Below are 14,620 nucleotides of genomic sequence, written 5' to 3' on the forward strand. Positions count from 1 at the left end.
CATAGGCATAGGCAAGGACTTCACGACTAAAACACCAAAAGCATTGGCAACAAAAGCCAAAATAGACAAATGGGACCTAATTAAACTCCAGAACTTCTGCACAGCAAAAGAAACAATCGTTAGAGTGAATCGGCAACCAACAGAATGCGAAAAAATGTTTGCAATCCACCCATCTGACAAAGGGCTGATATCCAGAATCTACAAAGAACTAAAACAGATTCACAAGAAAAAAATAAACAAGCCCATTCAAAAGGGGGCGAAGGATATGAACTGACACTTTTCAAAAGAAGACATATATGAGGCCAACAAACATATGAAAAAATGCTCATCATCACTGGTCATTAGAGAAATGCAAATCAAAACTATATTGAGATACCATCTCACACCAGTTAGAATGGAAATAATTAAAAAATCTGGAGACAGCAGATGCTGGAGAGAATGTGGAGAATTAGGAACACTTTTACACTGTTGGTGGGAGTGTAAATTAGTTCAACAACTGTGGAAGACAGTGTGGCAATTCCTTAAGGACCTAGAAATAGAAACTCCATTTGGCCCAGCAATCCCATTACTGAGTATATATCCAAAGGATTATAAATTGTTCTATTATAAGGACACATGCACACGAATTTTCATTGTGGCACTGTTACAATAGCAAAGACCTGGAACCAACACAATTGCTCATTGATGATAGATTGGACAGGGAAAATGTGGCACATATACACCATGGAATACTATGCAGCCGTAAAAAACGATGAGTTCGTGTCCTTTGCAGGGACATGGATGAACCTGGAAACCATCCCTCTCAGCAAACTGACACAAGAACAGAAAATCAAACACCGTATGTTTTCACTCATTGGTGGGTGTTGAGCAATGGGAACACATGGACACAGGGAGGGGAACATCACACACTGGGGTCTGTGAGGGGAGAATTAGGGGAGGGACAGCGGTGGGGTGGGAAGTTGGGGAGGGATAACATGGGGAGAAACGTCAGATATAGGTGATGGGGAGGAAGGCAGCAAACCACATTGCCATGTATGTACCTATGCAACAATCTTGCTTGTTCTTCACATGTACACCAAAACCTAAAACGCAATAAAATATATATTTTTTTAAAAAAAAACAATAATGGCCACACACCATTTGTGAAACAGTTCATTAGACCCTTTCCTACATACTGCTTAGCTACAAAAGTCTGATGTTAGGGGAAAAAAGGATCAGAAAAGGAAGCCAGCATTACAACACTTGTATGGATTCCTGTCAGGAAACCTGACTTAATTTTATCCCAGTCTCAATATTATAGACATGTTTCCCAGAACTCTTTCCTTGGAAATGTTACAAAAACTTCAGGATTATTCTGCCCTGAAGATCCAGACATGTGCATGACCACATTGTTTTGACATTAGTGTCAAGGAATGATCTGGGTGGATGAGTTGCAGAGGCAAACCAAGATTCAAAGATCTGGGCCCATTAGCAAGGGAAGGAAATGCTCTTGAAAGAGATCTGGGCCAGGTGTGGTGGCTCACACCTGTAATCTCAGCACTTTGGGAGACCCAGGCAGGTGGATCACTTTAGGTCAGGAGTTTGAGACCAGCCTGGCCAACATGGTGAAACCCTGTCTCTACAAAAAAATAGAAAAAACTTAGCCAGGCGTGGTGGTGCATGCTTGTAATCCCAGCTTCTGAGGAGGATGAGGCAGGAGAATTGCTTGAATATAGAAGGCAGAGGTTACAGTGAGCCTAGCGCTCTTGCCACTGCACTCCAGCCTGGATGACAGAGCAAGACTTCATAGCAAGAAAAACAAAAACAAAAATAACAATGTCAAAAAAGAGATCCGACGGAAAGGTAGAAGTGAGCTCATGAAGGAAACCAGTGGAGTCCCAGACTTTAGGAATATTTCAGGAGAAAAAAAAGTACTTTAGATTATAGAATTTTTTCAGGTGAAAGTTGAGCTGTGTCATGGAATCCTTTGTCTTGCACTTACAGAGGGAAGCAGCTTCAATACTGCTAGATCAAATGGGCAGGGATATTTAATGCCTTGGTTTTCTCCCTCCCATAAGGCTGGCATACTGACATGACCTAGTGAAATCCAGATTGAGTGTCCAGAGAAGCACTGCTGGAATATATTCTGCATTGATTTAACAATCAATGCTGAGACTTAGGAAACGAGAGTAAGATAAATTTTAAAAAGCAAGAAATATTTAATATAAAGTTACTGAATTGATAAAAATAGATCCTAATATATGGTTAAATAGTATTACAAAGAAAGAATCAAGTTAATAAATAAATAAGGCAATGGGTTCTATTACAAGCATAAAGCGTAGGAGGCAGCCCTGTTCTCTCAATTGGAGCTAGGGCATGAAAAATTCTTATAATCTAAGTATTTTTTTCTTATGGCGCAAATGTGAATGGTGATGAGTGTGATGCCCTTGGTCCCTGTTATACATGACTTGGCTGTGCTGTCTCTGCCAATTTGTGGCTTCCATTACAATCAAAGTCAGTAGTGTTCTAGGACTGAGTTCTATCCAGGCTAAATGAATATGGTAAGCAAAGACCGGCAGTTCTATCTATACTGGGGTTGCTACATGCTAAATGTTTCATCTATTGCAAGGCTGTTACATAATACAACAGGGTCTAAAATCTCACTGTGTTATTGACTCTTAAACCAGCTCAGAATTTCTTTAGCTTCCTAGGGCTTTTGTGTTTGACTAAAACCAGTTCAAACTGATCTCTTAACTCATTAATTCAAGGCCCAGCATTCTAAGGCAAGCATACTTAATATATAACCTAGTTGTGTCCATTAAGATTCTCATCTCCTTCTTAAAGAAGAGATCATTTGCAATATTCTTTAGGAAATTCAGAGTGCATTTTCTTGTAATGAGATATAAGAGACGTATCATAAAGTCTAGAGAAGAAAAGGAAACCCAGCATACTCTTTAAAGTAGGGCCTTTGGAATTTATTTTTTTCCTCTTTAAAAACAGTAAGTTTTTACCATACACTAAATACAAGTTTATGCCTATTTTTTCATTTGTTTAACCCTCTTAGGTTATTTTTATATAATATTTCATGCCACATTTATTTAAACTAAAGAAGAAGTGAAGTGAATATTGATGGTTTGGTTGTTGCTATCTTATAAAGAAAAATTAATGTAAGCAGGTGGTATTATCTGACTGAGGCAGGGATAGTAAATGACCAAATAACAAGAGAACCCATAATACTTGTCAAAAAGAGGCAGAATTATTTAAAATAGAAATGTAAACCCTGGCATACTCATTGTTAACACATATTTACTGAACAAGTACTATGTCTCAGAAATTTTGTTGGACCTTGTAGATGCAAAAAGGCATAATCCTGACCTCAGGAGTTTACATTTTAGAGTCAAAATATGCATTAGAAAAATATATGCACATTAGGGGAAAAAAAGAAAATTAAACCTCACTATTATCTGTGCTATGGCATAGGTGTGCAGTTATCACCACTGAAACATGAAATAGGGCATTATGCTCAGACTGCTATGGAAAAGGGAGAGTCTTAAGTAAAAAGCAGAATTAACTCAATAAAAAAGATTATGCAATAGAAGAAGGTTTTCTCTGTAGAGCAAAAGATAAAAGCAAAATAAGGTGGAAATAGAAAATACACACATTTAAGAAACTACAAATAATAATTTAGTATGGAAGAAGTGAGAACAGGAGAAAAATTATGTACAAATATTTTTATAACTTTAGGTCGAGACAAATTTATAAAATTTTGCTACCATACTGTATTAGGCACCAAAGAATGGAGGGGAAGTACATTGACCTTACAGCCCAACCGCTGTGGTTTGTATCTCAACTAACAAGTGTAACCTGGAAGAATGAACTTCTTAGGACATCAGCACTCCTATTTCCTTATGTGAAAACTGCCAACAATAAAACAACTTTTTTTTAAGCTGCATGCAATGTTTATTTGAGGATCAAATAAATTAATAACTAAAAGTTATCTAGAACAATGTCTGATACATAACAAATGTTAGATATTACTAATATTAAAACCAGAAATCATTTAAAAAATGGCTATAATTATGTATAGCACAAAATCATATTTTATAGACATTAAACTGTACAGATGTGTATTGACTACACAGGATGGGATAACTGAAGGGATTCACGAGACTCCTTAGTGTGTATTGCATCATGTAAGGCTTTAATAAAAGTAAAGAAGAGAGTAAAGGAGGAGGAAGAATGCAGGCAGCATTGGGATAAGAGAAGTTTTCAGGTGCAGTCCCACAATGGCCTTTCTTGGGACAACAGGATGTGCTTCATCTTCAGATTATGAAAAACCAAGACATGCTGGAGAAACCTTAGCTTCAGGAGTACCTGGACAACAATTTTCAATGGAACCTTTTATGCACACTGGCCATGTAGCCAAGCCAGCCTCTAACGCTGATAAGGCCAGGGGTAGGTCATCATTCTATGGAATGCAAGCAGGCTAGGTCCTGGTGTCACAAGGATAATCTGAACTTTGAATAGCACATCATCAATCACAGTCTAGTCCATCTTATCCTAATCTTGGCAAAGGGTCAATACCAGACTTCTACATATCTCCAAAGATGAGCAAGGGCTGTAGAATAATTTTATCTTATGTAGTCCAATTAGCTGTAGACTAATTTAGCTGTAGGATAATTTTATATCATGTAGTCCACACTTTTGATTCTGGTTTGAACTCATGAAATTATAAATCATTCATTATCACGTGTTCTATTTCTTTTTCACCATTTGTAAAACAGAAAATCAAAGGATAATATCCAATGATTTGATATTAATTATTTGTATCATTCAATAAGGTGTGATTTGCTTCAAACACATTTCAATTTCCAAATATTCCATGCCAAACTCGTTTGTAATCATGCAAAAGCTCAACAACTTCTTTGCCTCCTTTTAGCACTAAAATTTGAACTTTGTGAATGCTATCAACAGATTAACTCAAGTAATAATTATCTAATAATTAATCAAGTCTTGTTTCTCCTCTAGACAACCAGTTTGTGACAGGACATTTTGTGGAGATTTTCATTTGCTCATCAATATAAGTAACATCAATTCAATTCATTGTACCAACTATAGCAATATTATGATGAAAAACAGTGGCATTAGGAATTAGAATATGATTATTAGAAAGTTAGTCAGTTTTCGGTATAATGTTTTCTCAGGCTTTCCAACAAAAACAGCCTATGCCTATATAAAACATGTCACGGATTAAGGTGTCAATCAAAAGTGAAATCTCGGCTAATTTTGGATTCCAGATCTCTTATGGGAAGAGCCATACGTCTTGTTTTATGCTCTAAGGCTGTACAAATACGAGTTCCAAATGTATCTTTTCTTTAAGCAATGCTCATTTCTTCTCATTGGTAAAGTCTAGTCAAGTTTAATAGATTCCCAGTTCCAACTAACTACACTGTTGGATATATATGGCTTTTGTTTACATCTGGGGGCTTGGCATTTAGAGGACCCCCCTATGCCAATTACATATTCTTATTATGAAATCTCATAGGCTATAGGGACCATAAGTCTCCCACAAAATCATTCCTTCCACTTCTGCTGCCATAATACCAAGTCATTGCCCTTGAGCAGATAAAGCCACATTTGAATTATTCTAAGTATTTCTTTACAAGGCCTTTAGTTAGTGTCATCTCCACATAACATATAAATGACTCCAGATTGAAACCTCTCCAATGATCTGAGGTCCATGTGGACCTTCAGCTAAAAAAAAAAAAAGTGGCAATTTCTGCAGACAATTAGTTTTACCCATATGGAGACTGGGAAATAAAACTAAGAGGTAGTATCATTTTCTTGCTCTCAGTCTCTTATGAGGTACCAAGGTAAAATAGGTATTTCCTTTTTGGGTTACTTATCAGTTTCTTTCTAGGAGCAATCACTTCTTCCTTCCATTTGTTACTAGTTTTCACCCAAAACCTCTAAGGGAGGGCCATCAGGTTTTATCAAAGGACTGACCCGCAGAACTGACAGCTCTATGAACCTAGCCAGTCTGTCTCTCTACTTTCATTCCCAGCTCCATGTAGTAGGTTGGCTAAGTCCAAGCTTGTATGACTATTTAATCCCCTCATCGAGAGAGAGGCAGAAACCATTCATCCTAGCTTGGACAGGTGAGTAACACAATAACTCTTCCCCACTACCCGCTTAGGAAGTGGGATAATATAGTCAGGCACACACCTGTAATCTTTGGGAGGCCACGGCGGGCAGATCACTTGAGGCAGGAAGTTTGAGACCAACTTGGTCAACATGGTGAAACCCTGTCTCTACTAAAACTACAAAAATTAGCCTGGCGTGATGGTGTGTGCCTGTAATCCTAACCACTCAGGAGGCAGGAATATCACTTGAACCTGGAAGGAAGAGGTTTCAGTGAGCCAAGATTGTGCCACTGCACTCCAGCCTTGGTGACAAGAGTGAAACTCTGTCTCAAAAATAAATAAGTAAATAAATAAAGTGGAATAATAGAAGTTTGATGTCATGTGTGGGTAATATTTAGAACCAAATCTTTAGGTGGAACCCATAAATATAATCCAAATGCTGGTTCTACAGGATCAGGCAGAAAAAAAATAAACAGAAGTAGGAAAGAAGTTTATGTAAATTCCTGTGTCGTCTCTCATCCTGTCTCCCCCATTTTCCCTGTACTACTTCCACGGTCTAGAAAACAGCAATCCCTCTTTATTTCCATGCATATTAAACTTTAGCACACTTAAGTTCAATTGTGTCAACCAAGTTTTTAGTCTTTTCTTACCTCAGCATTTTGGTAGTAGGTATTTCAAATATCAGTTTTAATTACGAATCAGTCTACTTCCTTGAGGATAGAGAACAGTCCACTTCCTTCCTATATACCTATAGCCTATTTAAGTATATAGGATTAGCCCATATATTCTATATGATGCTTCTTAGATCACTGTAAAATTGTGCCTACACTAGGGCCAGGCACAGTGGGTCACACCAGTAATTGCAGCACTTTGGGAGGCTGAGGAGCACCTGAGGTCAGGAGTTTGAGACCAGCCTGGCCAACATGGTAAAACCCCATCTCTATTAAAAATACAAAAATCAGCTGGGCTTGGTGGCGGGTGCCTGTAATCCCAGCTACTCAGGAGACTGAGTCAGGAGAATTGCTTGAATCCCAGGAGGCGGAGGTTGCAGTGAGCCAAGATCACGCCACTGCACTCAAGCCTAGGTGACAGGAGTGAAACTGTGACTCAAAAAATGAATAAATGTAAATAAATAAAATAAAAATAAATTGTGCCTACACTAAAATGGTTCCAACAATCACATGTTATACAAGCTGGGGGTCCAAACAGAATATTTTCTGGGATAGGTCCTCAGACAGTTAAAGCATTGCTTCAGTTATTAGGAAAACCAATCCAAATTAAAAATGAGAACTGATATCAGTTCAGACCATAGATATTCACCCAGCTGTAGACAACAGGTTAATGTATTTCACATATTAGCTCTGGTCCAGTTCCAGAACCATTCAGCGGGTATCCAGTAGTTACTTTTAGTTTCTGACAGTCTTGCTGACAAATAGAGGCTTTACTAGTCACATTTCAAGCTTTTGAATATGATAGTGAGATGAATCATTCTAGCGCCTTTTTTATGTTTATTTTTTGTATTGCTCAAATGACTTCACAGCCACTCACCTTGCATACAAAAATGTCACTTACAAAGAAAAGGACATCTGTTAATCATTGTTGTTTTCAATTGATGGTTAATTATCTTAACAATGTTAATGAGGCATAATTGACATATAACTGGCTAAAAATAAAGTGTAACATGTGATAAATTTGATCTGTATACATCCATGAAACCATAACCAGAATCAATTTAAAGAACATATCCATCATCCTTCAGAATGTCCTCATGCTCCCTTGAAATCCCACCCTCCTGCACTCTTCCACACTCCTTCTCCAGTTACCAGGCAACAGTGATCTGTTTTTTGTCACCAAATTTGGTGTATATTTTCTAAAATTTTATATAAATGGAATCATATATATAGCAGGTGCCTTTTCTTGTCAGGCTTCAGGCACTCAACATAATTATTTTGAGTTTTATCTATGTTTGAGAATACTGTGGCTATTCCTGGCTCTTTATGTATTGATATAATTGTTGGGAAAAAACAAATTCTACAAAACAACCCTTTTAGTCCTTTAAAATCACATTGAATCTATACATCAATTTGTAAAGAATTTATACTTCAATAATGTTATGCCTGCTGATCAATAAACATTGTATGTCTTTCCATTTATTTGGAACTTAGCATCTTTAAGATTTTTTTTGTAGATGACTGCATGTTTCTCATTAGATTTACTCCTAAGTAACATATTTGCGTTTTTGTGGTTTGCTGTGTACAGAAATGAAGTTTTACATATTGAATTTTTACCTAACAATTTACTAAATTTTTGTTGTTTCTCTTTTGGGTTTTTATATAAAAACATATTACTTTTGAATAATGATAATTTTGTTACCTGTTTCAAATAATTTCAGACTACATTTATCTTTTTTCACTGGAGAGTCAACATGCGCAAGTGCAAAGCTGAATACAAGAATTTATAGGGGGTGCCCTTCTTTTTTTTCCCAAATATTAAAGGGAATGCTTTTAACATTTTGCAATTATGTTTTCTCTGAATCTTCTGTCTGAATTTGAGGAAGGTTAACTGTGTGTCTAGTTCACCAGGAATTATCATAAATGTGTCCAATTTTATCAAATGCTCTCATTCTGAGTTTATTGAGATATGATTTATTACTTCAATTTGTTTAATTTGTTTAATAGATTTTGTCATGATGAATAACCTTGCAATCCTAGAGTAAACCAAACCTTTTTCTGAAAAACATGTTTTATACGTCATTAGGTTGTTGAATTAGTTTGCTAACTTTGGCAGGTAGTAAAGGTTTCTTAGTGGTGACAAGAAGAGCATGATCCATAAAATAACAAAATGTTAAACTAAATTTTGTCAAATATTAAATGTCTGGTTTTTGAAAGATAGTGTTAGGAAAATACAAAGACAAGTTGCAGAGTGTGAAGAAGCCTGGATAAGACTCTTGATAGTAGCATAGTTAATTATAACAGAAAACAAGCCAAAAAGCCAAAAATAAATAAATAAATAAAATAAAGAATTCCAATATCCAGTAACAGCAAAACAAATACTTAAATTGGATCAAATGATTTAATGGCTTACTAAAAGGAGATAAAATTAATAAGAAAGAGCCAGTCAGCATAAACATGCTTCAGGAGCATATTGAGTAAAACATTAATTCTAGATGAAGATATATTTTGTTTTTAAAAACTGTAGAAACTGGAAAAACTAAATATTTTATTTGGGGGATACTGGTAAAACCACAAAGTGAAATAGGTGAATTATAAACACAAAATTCCGGATCACGATTGGGTAAATTTCAGACTGCCATCTGGGAAAATATTGGGTTCAGAGGAGCTGGTGACACACTATTGTGTTTTCAGAAATAGATTTTGAGGTCAGGCATGTGCCTGTGATCTCAATACATTAGGAGGCTGAGGCAGAAGGATCTCTGGAGGCCAGGAGTTCAAGACCAGTCTGGCTAAACTAGCAAGACTCTCACCTCTGCAAAAATAAAATTAGTTAGGCACGGTGGCATGCACCTGTAGTACCAGCTATTTGGGAGGCTAAGGTGGGAGCCTAGCTTGAGCCCAAGAGTTCGAGCTTGCAGTGAGCTATTGGGACTGCAGTGAGCTGTAACTGTGCCACTGCACTCCAGCCTGGGCAACAGACTGTGAATTTGTCTCAAAAAAATTATTTTTCAGAACAGTTTTAGATTTACAGAATATTGAGCAGAAAGTACAGAGCTCCTTCAAAGCCTTTTATCTGTACCCCCCGACCCCAACCATTTCAGTTTTCCCTATTGTTACTATCTTGCTTTATGTGGTACATTGGTTATAGCTGATTGGCCAATACCGATTAATTATTATAAATTAAAGTTTACAATTTAGACTAGGTTTCACTCTGTACCTTGTGTGAGTTTTCACATTGTACCATGACATGCATCCATCGTTATATTATATAGAGAGATTTCACTGCCCTAAAAATTATTTGTGATCCATTTATTTATCCCTCCCTTTTCCTCCCAAGCCCTTATTAACTCCTGATTTTTTAGTATTCTCCATAGTTTTGTATTTTCTAGAATGTCATAAAATCAAAATAATACAGCGTATAGACAGACTGACTTTCTCACTTAGCAATATGCATTTACAGTTCCCCCACGTCTTTTTCTGACTTGATAGCTCCTTGGTTTTTATCACTAGGTAATATTCCATTGTATGAGTGTACCACAGTTTATCCATCACCTGCTGAAGAACATTTTGGTTGCTTCCCAATTTGAGTGTTATGAACAATAATTTACTTTTTAGGAGTGTATTGGGCTTATAGATGATTTATTATTACTTAAACTGTTATATACATTACATTATTATTACCTATTTCAAAGTTAACATAATAAAAATAAAATATCCAGTTGTTAAAAAGGCAATATATGTCTCTGTGTTCATATATATCAGAGATTCTTAAAAATATATAACTATATGTACATGTGTTGTACGTGTGTATACACTTATTGGCATGTAACATTTTCTTGGCATATAGTTAGTGAAATAAGCCCAGTTATTAATATAAAAGAGTGTTCATAACCAGTACAGTTTTTGTAGCTATACAGCTAGAGAGACAAGTAGATGGATAAGTACCTAATATCTGAAATGATGTTGACCCAAATGTTTATGATATTCCTTCCTCAGAAGGAACCTACCCTGCCAACATCTTGACTTTTGACTTCAAGCCTGTAGCACTGTGAGACAATCATGTAACTCAGATTATGGTACTGCATTGTGGCAGCCCTAGAAAATTAATACAGTCACTATAATAATTCACCTGGAGGTTTTAAATGATACAGAGTTTTTTTAAAACAGCAAATCCCCTCCCCCCCCCAAAAAAAACTTTCCACCAGTTCTTAAGTATAATGGGTTTTCAGAAATGAGCTACCAAACATTCTGGTATTTTTTAGATATATTATTCTATTTTATGCAATTCTCTAAATATAAAGGCCACTATCCAAGAAAAAGGTTAGAAACACAATTAGATAGAAAGATATGGATTATCTCTAACTAATTCCTTACAAGTAGGCAAAGCATTTTGAGAAAAAAAAATATAGCATTCCATAAGTTGAAGATTACAAACACAAAGAAAAAAAGTACGTAACCAAGGGCAACTAACTCCCAAATTTAATATCCTCCTGAGGAAATCAGGTAAAACTGTTTTCGTTTTTACAATCTTAGCACTTTATGTGCCTTTGAGTATTTCCACTGCCTCCCCTCAGGATATATCTCCTTAATAAACCAAAACAGATAGCATTAAGTGCATACCAGAGATCTTCAGCAGGCTTCTCTGCATTTTTCAAGTTAGGTAATGGCATTTCAAATACACACTGAGTTACACATTAAATAATTTTTTAAAAATTTCCATTCACACACACACACACACACACACACACACATATAAATCCTGAAGTAATTGTGAAACAAGCATTTACTAGCTCAAGTCAAAGGTAACAAAACACATCAACAAAAAGGAAAAAAGGAATCCCATATTCGGAGTAACTGGAATGGGAAAAACAAAGCTGAAATCATTGACCTATATAAAGTGTCATTGATAGGATTTGACTGTGTCCCCACCCAAAACTTCACCTTGAATTGTAATCCTCATAATTTCATGTGTCAAGGAAGAGACCAAGTGGAGGTAACTCAGTCATAGGGGTGGTTTCTCCCGTGCTGTTTTTGCGATATTCAGTGAGTTCCATGAGATATGGTTTTATAAGTATGTGGTAGTTCCTCCTGTGTTCATTCTCCTTCCTGTTGCCTGTGAAGAAGGTGCTTTGCTTCCCCTTTGCATTCTGCCATGATTGTAAGTTTCCTGAAGCCTCCCAAGCCATGTTCAACTCTGAGTCAATTAAACCTCTTTCCTTTATAAATTACCCAATATTGGGCAATTTATAGCAGTGTGAAAATGAACTAATACAGTCATTTCCTGAAATTATGGCTGTGGAGTCATAGCATATTTTTGGTAAAAGGTGTCCTTAATCTCCTCTCAATGTGATGATATCAACTCAACATTTATTGATTCAGAAAATGCAATTTTATGCTTAACTCCACACCACTGTCACAGATTCCCTTGTTTGAATTTAGAAATAAGTTCTCTGTAGAAGAGACTACAAGGCATTCATATAAAATCATTTTTAAGTAAGAGACTTTCATATACATATGATTGCTATGCAGAACATAAGATGTGTTTCCACCAAGGCAGGAGTTTGAGACCAGCCTAGGCAATACAGCAAGATCCCATCTCCACAATGTTTTTTTTTTTGAGACAGAGTTTCACTCCATCACCAGACGCCAGGCTGGAGTGCAGTGGCATGATCTCAGCTCACTGCAGCCTCCGCCTCCCAGGTTCAAGCAATTCTCTTGCTTCAGCCTCCCGAGTAGCTGGGACTACAGGTGAATGCCAACAGGCCCAGCTAATTTTTTTGTATTTTTAGTAGAGACGGGTTTCACCATGTTGGCCAGGATGATCTCGATCTCTTGATCTTGTAATCCGCTGCCTTGGCCTCAAAGTACTGGGATTACAGGCGTGAGCCACCGTGCCCGGCCTCCACAAATATTTTTTAAAAATTAGCCAGGCATGGCAGCCTGTACCTGTTGTCCAAGCTATTCAGGAGGCTGAGGTGGGAGGGTCACTTCAGCCCAGGTGGTCATGGCTGCAGTGAGCCAAAACTGTGCTACTGCACTAAAGTCTGCACGACAGAATGAGACCCCATTTCAACAAAAAAAGATATGTTACCAATGACTTAGGGGACTAAGGTATGGGTGGAGGTCAATTTTTGAAAAGTAGACTAGGTATCACATCTCTGAGGAGGTAACTTTATAGTTGAGACTTGGGATACTGTAACAGTTTGGGAGAAAAATCTCCAGACTGAGAAACTTCATATACAAAGGCACTGAGGTAGGAACAAGCTTGGTGTATTAAAGGGCAGAAAGACCAGGGTGTCTGGAGAGAGGAGAGAAAATGGCAGCACGTGCAGTAGAGATTAAAAAGGACCCAATGGCCAGGTGTGGTGGCTCATGCCTGTAATCTCATCACTTTCGGAGTCTGAGGTGGGAGGATCACTCAAATTCAAGACCAGCCTGGGAAACCTGGCCAGACCTCATCTCTCCAAAAAATACAAAAATTGGCCAGTCATGGTGGTGACTCCCTGCTGTCCCAGCTACTCTAGAGGCTGATGTAGGAGGACCACTTGAGCTCAGGAAGTGGAGGCTGCAGTGAGCCATGATGTTTCCATTGCACTCCAGCCTGGGTGACAGAGACCCTTTCTAAAAAAAAAAAAATACCAGGGATCAGGAAGATCCTAGAATATATGGGCCAAGAGCCTAGATTAGTGTACTAGAAAGGCATTGGAAAGTTTAAACATGGGAATAACATTCATTGATTTATGTTTTTAAGATATCATCTTTGATACTCTGAGAAGAATAGATTGTAAGGGAGGGAATGTAATATTAGAGATCAATTAGAACAGCGTGTTATTCACTGCTGTACATTCAGTGATTAGCATAGACCAGGTCCTAAGTATTTGTAAAATGACTAAATGAATAAATTCCTTGACAGCAACTGGTTTTATTAAGAATCTGTGGAATTGTATGTTTAAGAAAAAGTAGTATTTTCCAGTGTATCAAGGCTATATAATCTCTATGTATGTTGCATAAGTACCAGGACATCTTTGATAATATGGAGAAGTCATTTGAGCAATGCCAATTAACTCTCCTACTGGCAAAAATATACAAAAAATTAAATAAATAAAGAGTAAAAACAGGAAGAACATGACAATAATTGAACATCAATGTACAAGGCTTATGAGTCAGAGGAAGCAGCATGTGAATTTTTAAGTGGCTATTACATATCTCTGAAATTATGAATCTACTATGTATGTGTCCGTGGGGATAAAACAACTTCTCTGTTAATGATGATTAAAATACAAAGCATATTTTATCTCATTAAAATTTATCTAACAATCATTCAGCCCCTAATATTTTTCAGAGACTGTAAAAAGGTGACTAGAACCCAGTCCTTGTAAACGGCATCTAGCTAAGATCAGTGACATCTCCAGACTTGGTCACCAGGGGCTCCTTTCCTGTGTTCCAAGCCTTAGAAGGTTCACAAGCTTTGAAACATTAAGGACTTAAAGGGATGGTATTGTGAGAAAGTTATGGAACCATTTAGCAACCTATTGAACCAAAAGAAAATACCGGAGAGCAGAAAGTGTACTCCTCAGGATGGGGGGGACTGGGTGAGGAAAATGAAGACATGTGGGGAGGTGTGAAGAGTGGCCAGAGAGAGGATGACCATGTCTTTTACATCCAACCACCCCAAATTCCCCAGTGCAGGTGTCTAAGCTGGCAATCTCCCAAGACCACCCTGTTTCTGCCCTCCCCTCAGTCCACATGGGGGTTGTTTGGGAGGCATTTAGAATTGCCTGGAAAACCTGTATAAAAAGGGAAGTTTTGAGGATGGAAAAAGAC

The sequence above is a fragment of the Aotus nancymaae genome, unplaced genomic scaffold (genome assembly GCF_030222135.1).
Source record: "Aotus nancymaae isolate 86718 unplaced genomic scaffold, 86718_ANA_hifiasm-v0.15.2.pri h1tg000079l, whole genome shotgun sequence".
Taxonomy (NCBI): domain Eukaryota; kingdom Metazoa; phylum Chordata; class Mammalia; order Primates; family Aotidae; genus Aotus; species Aotus nancymaae.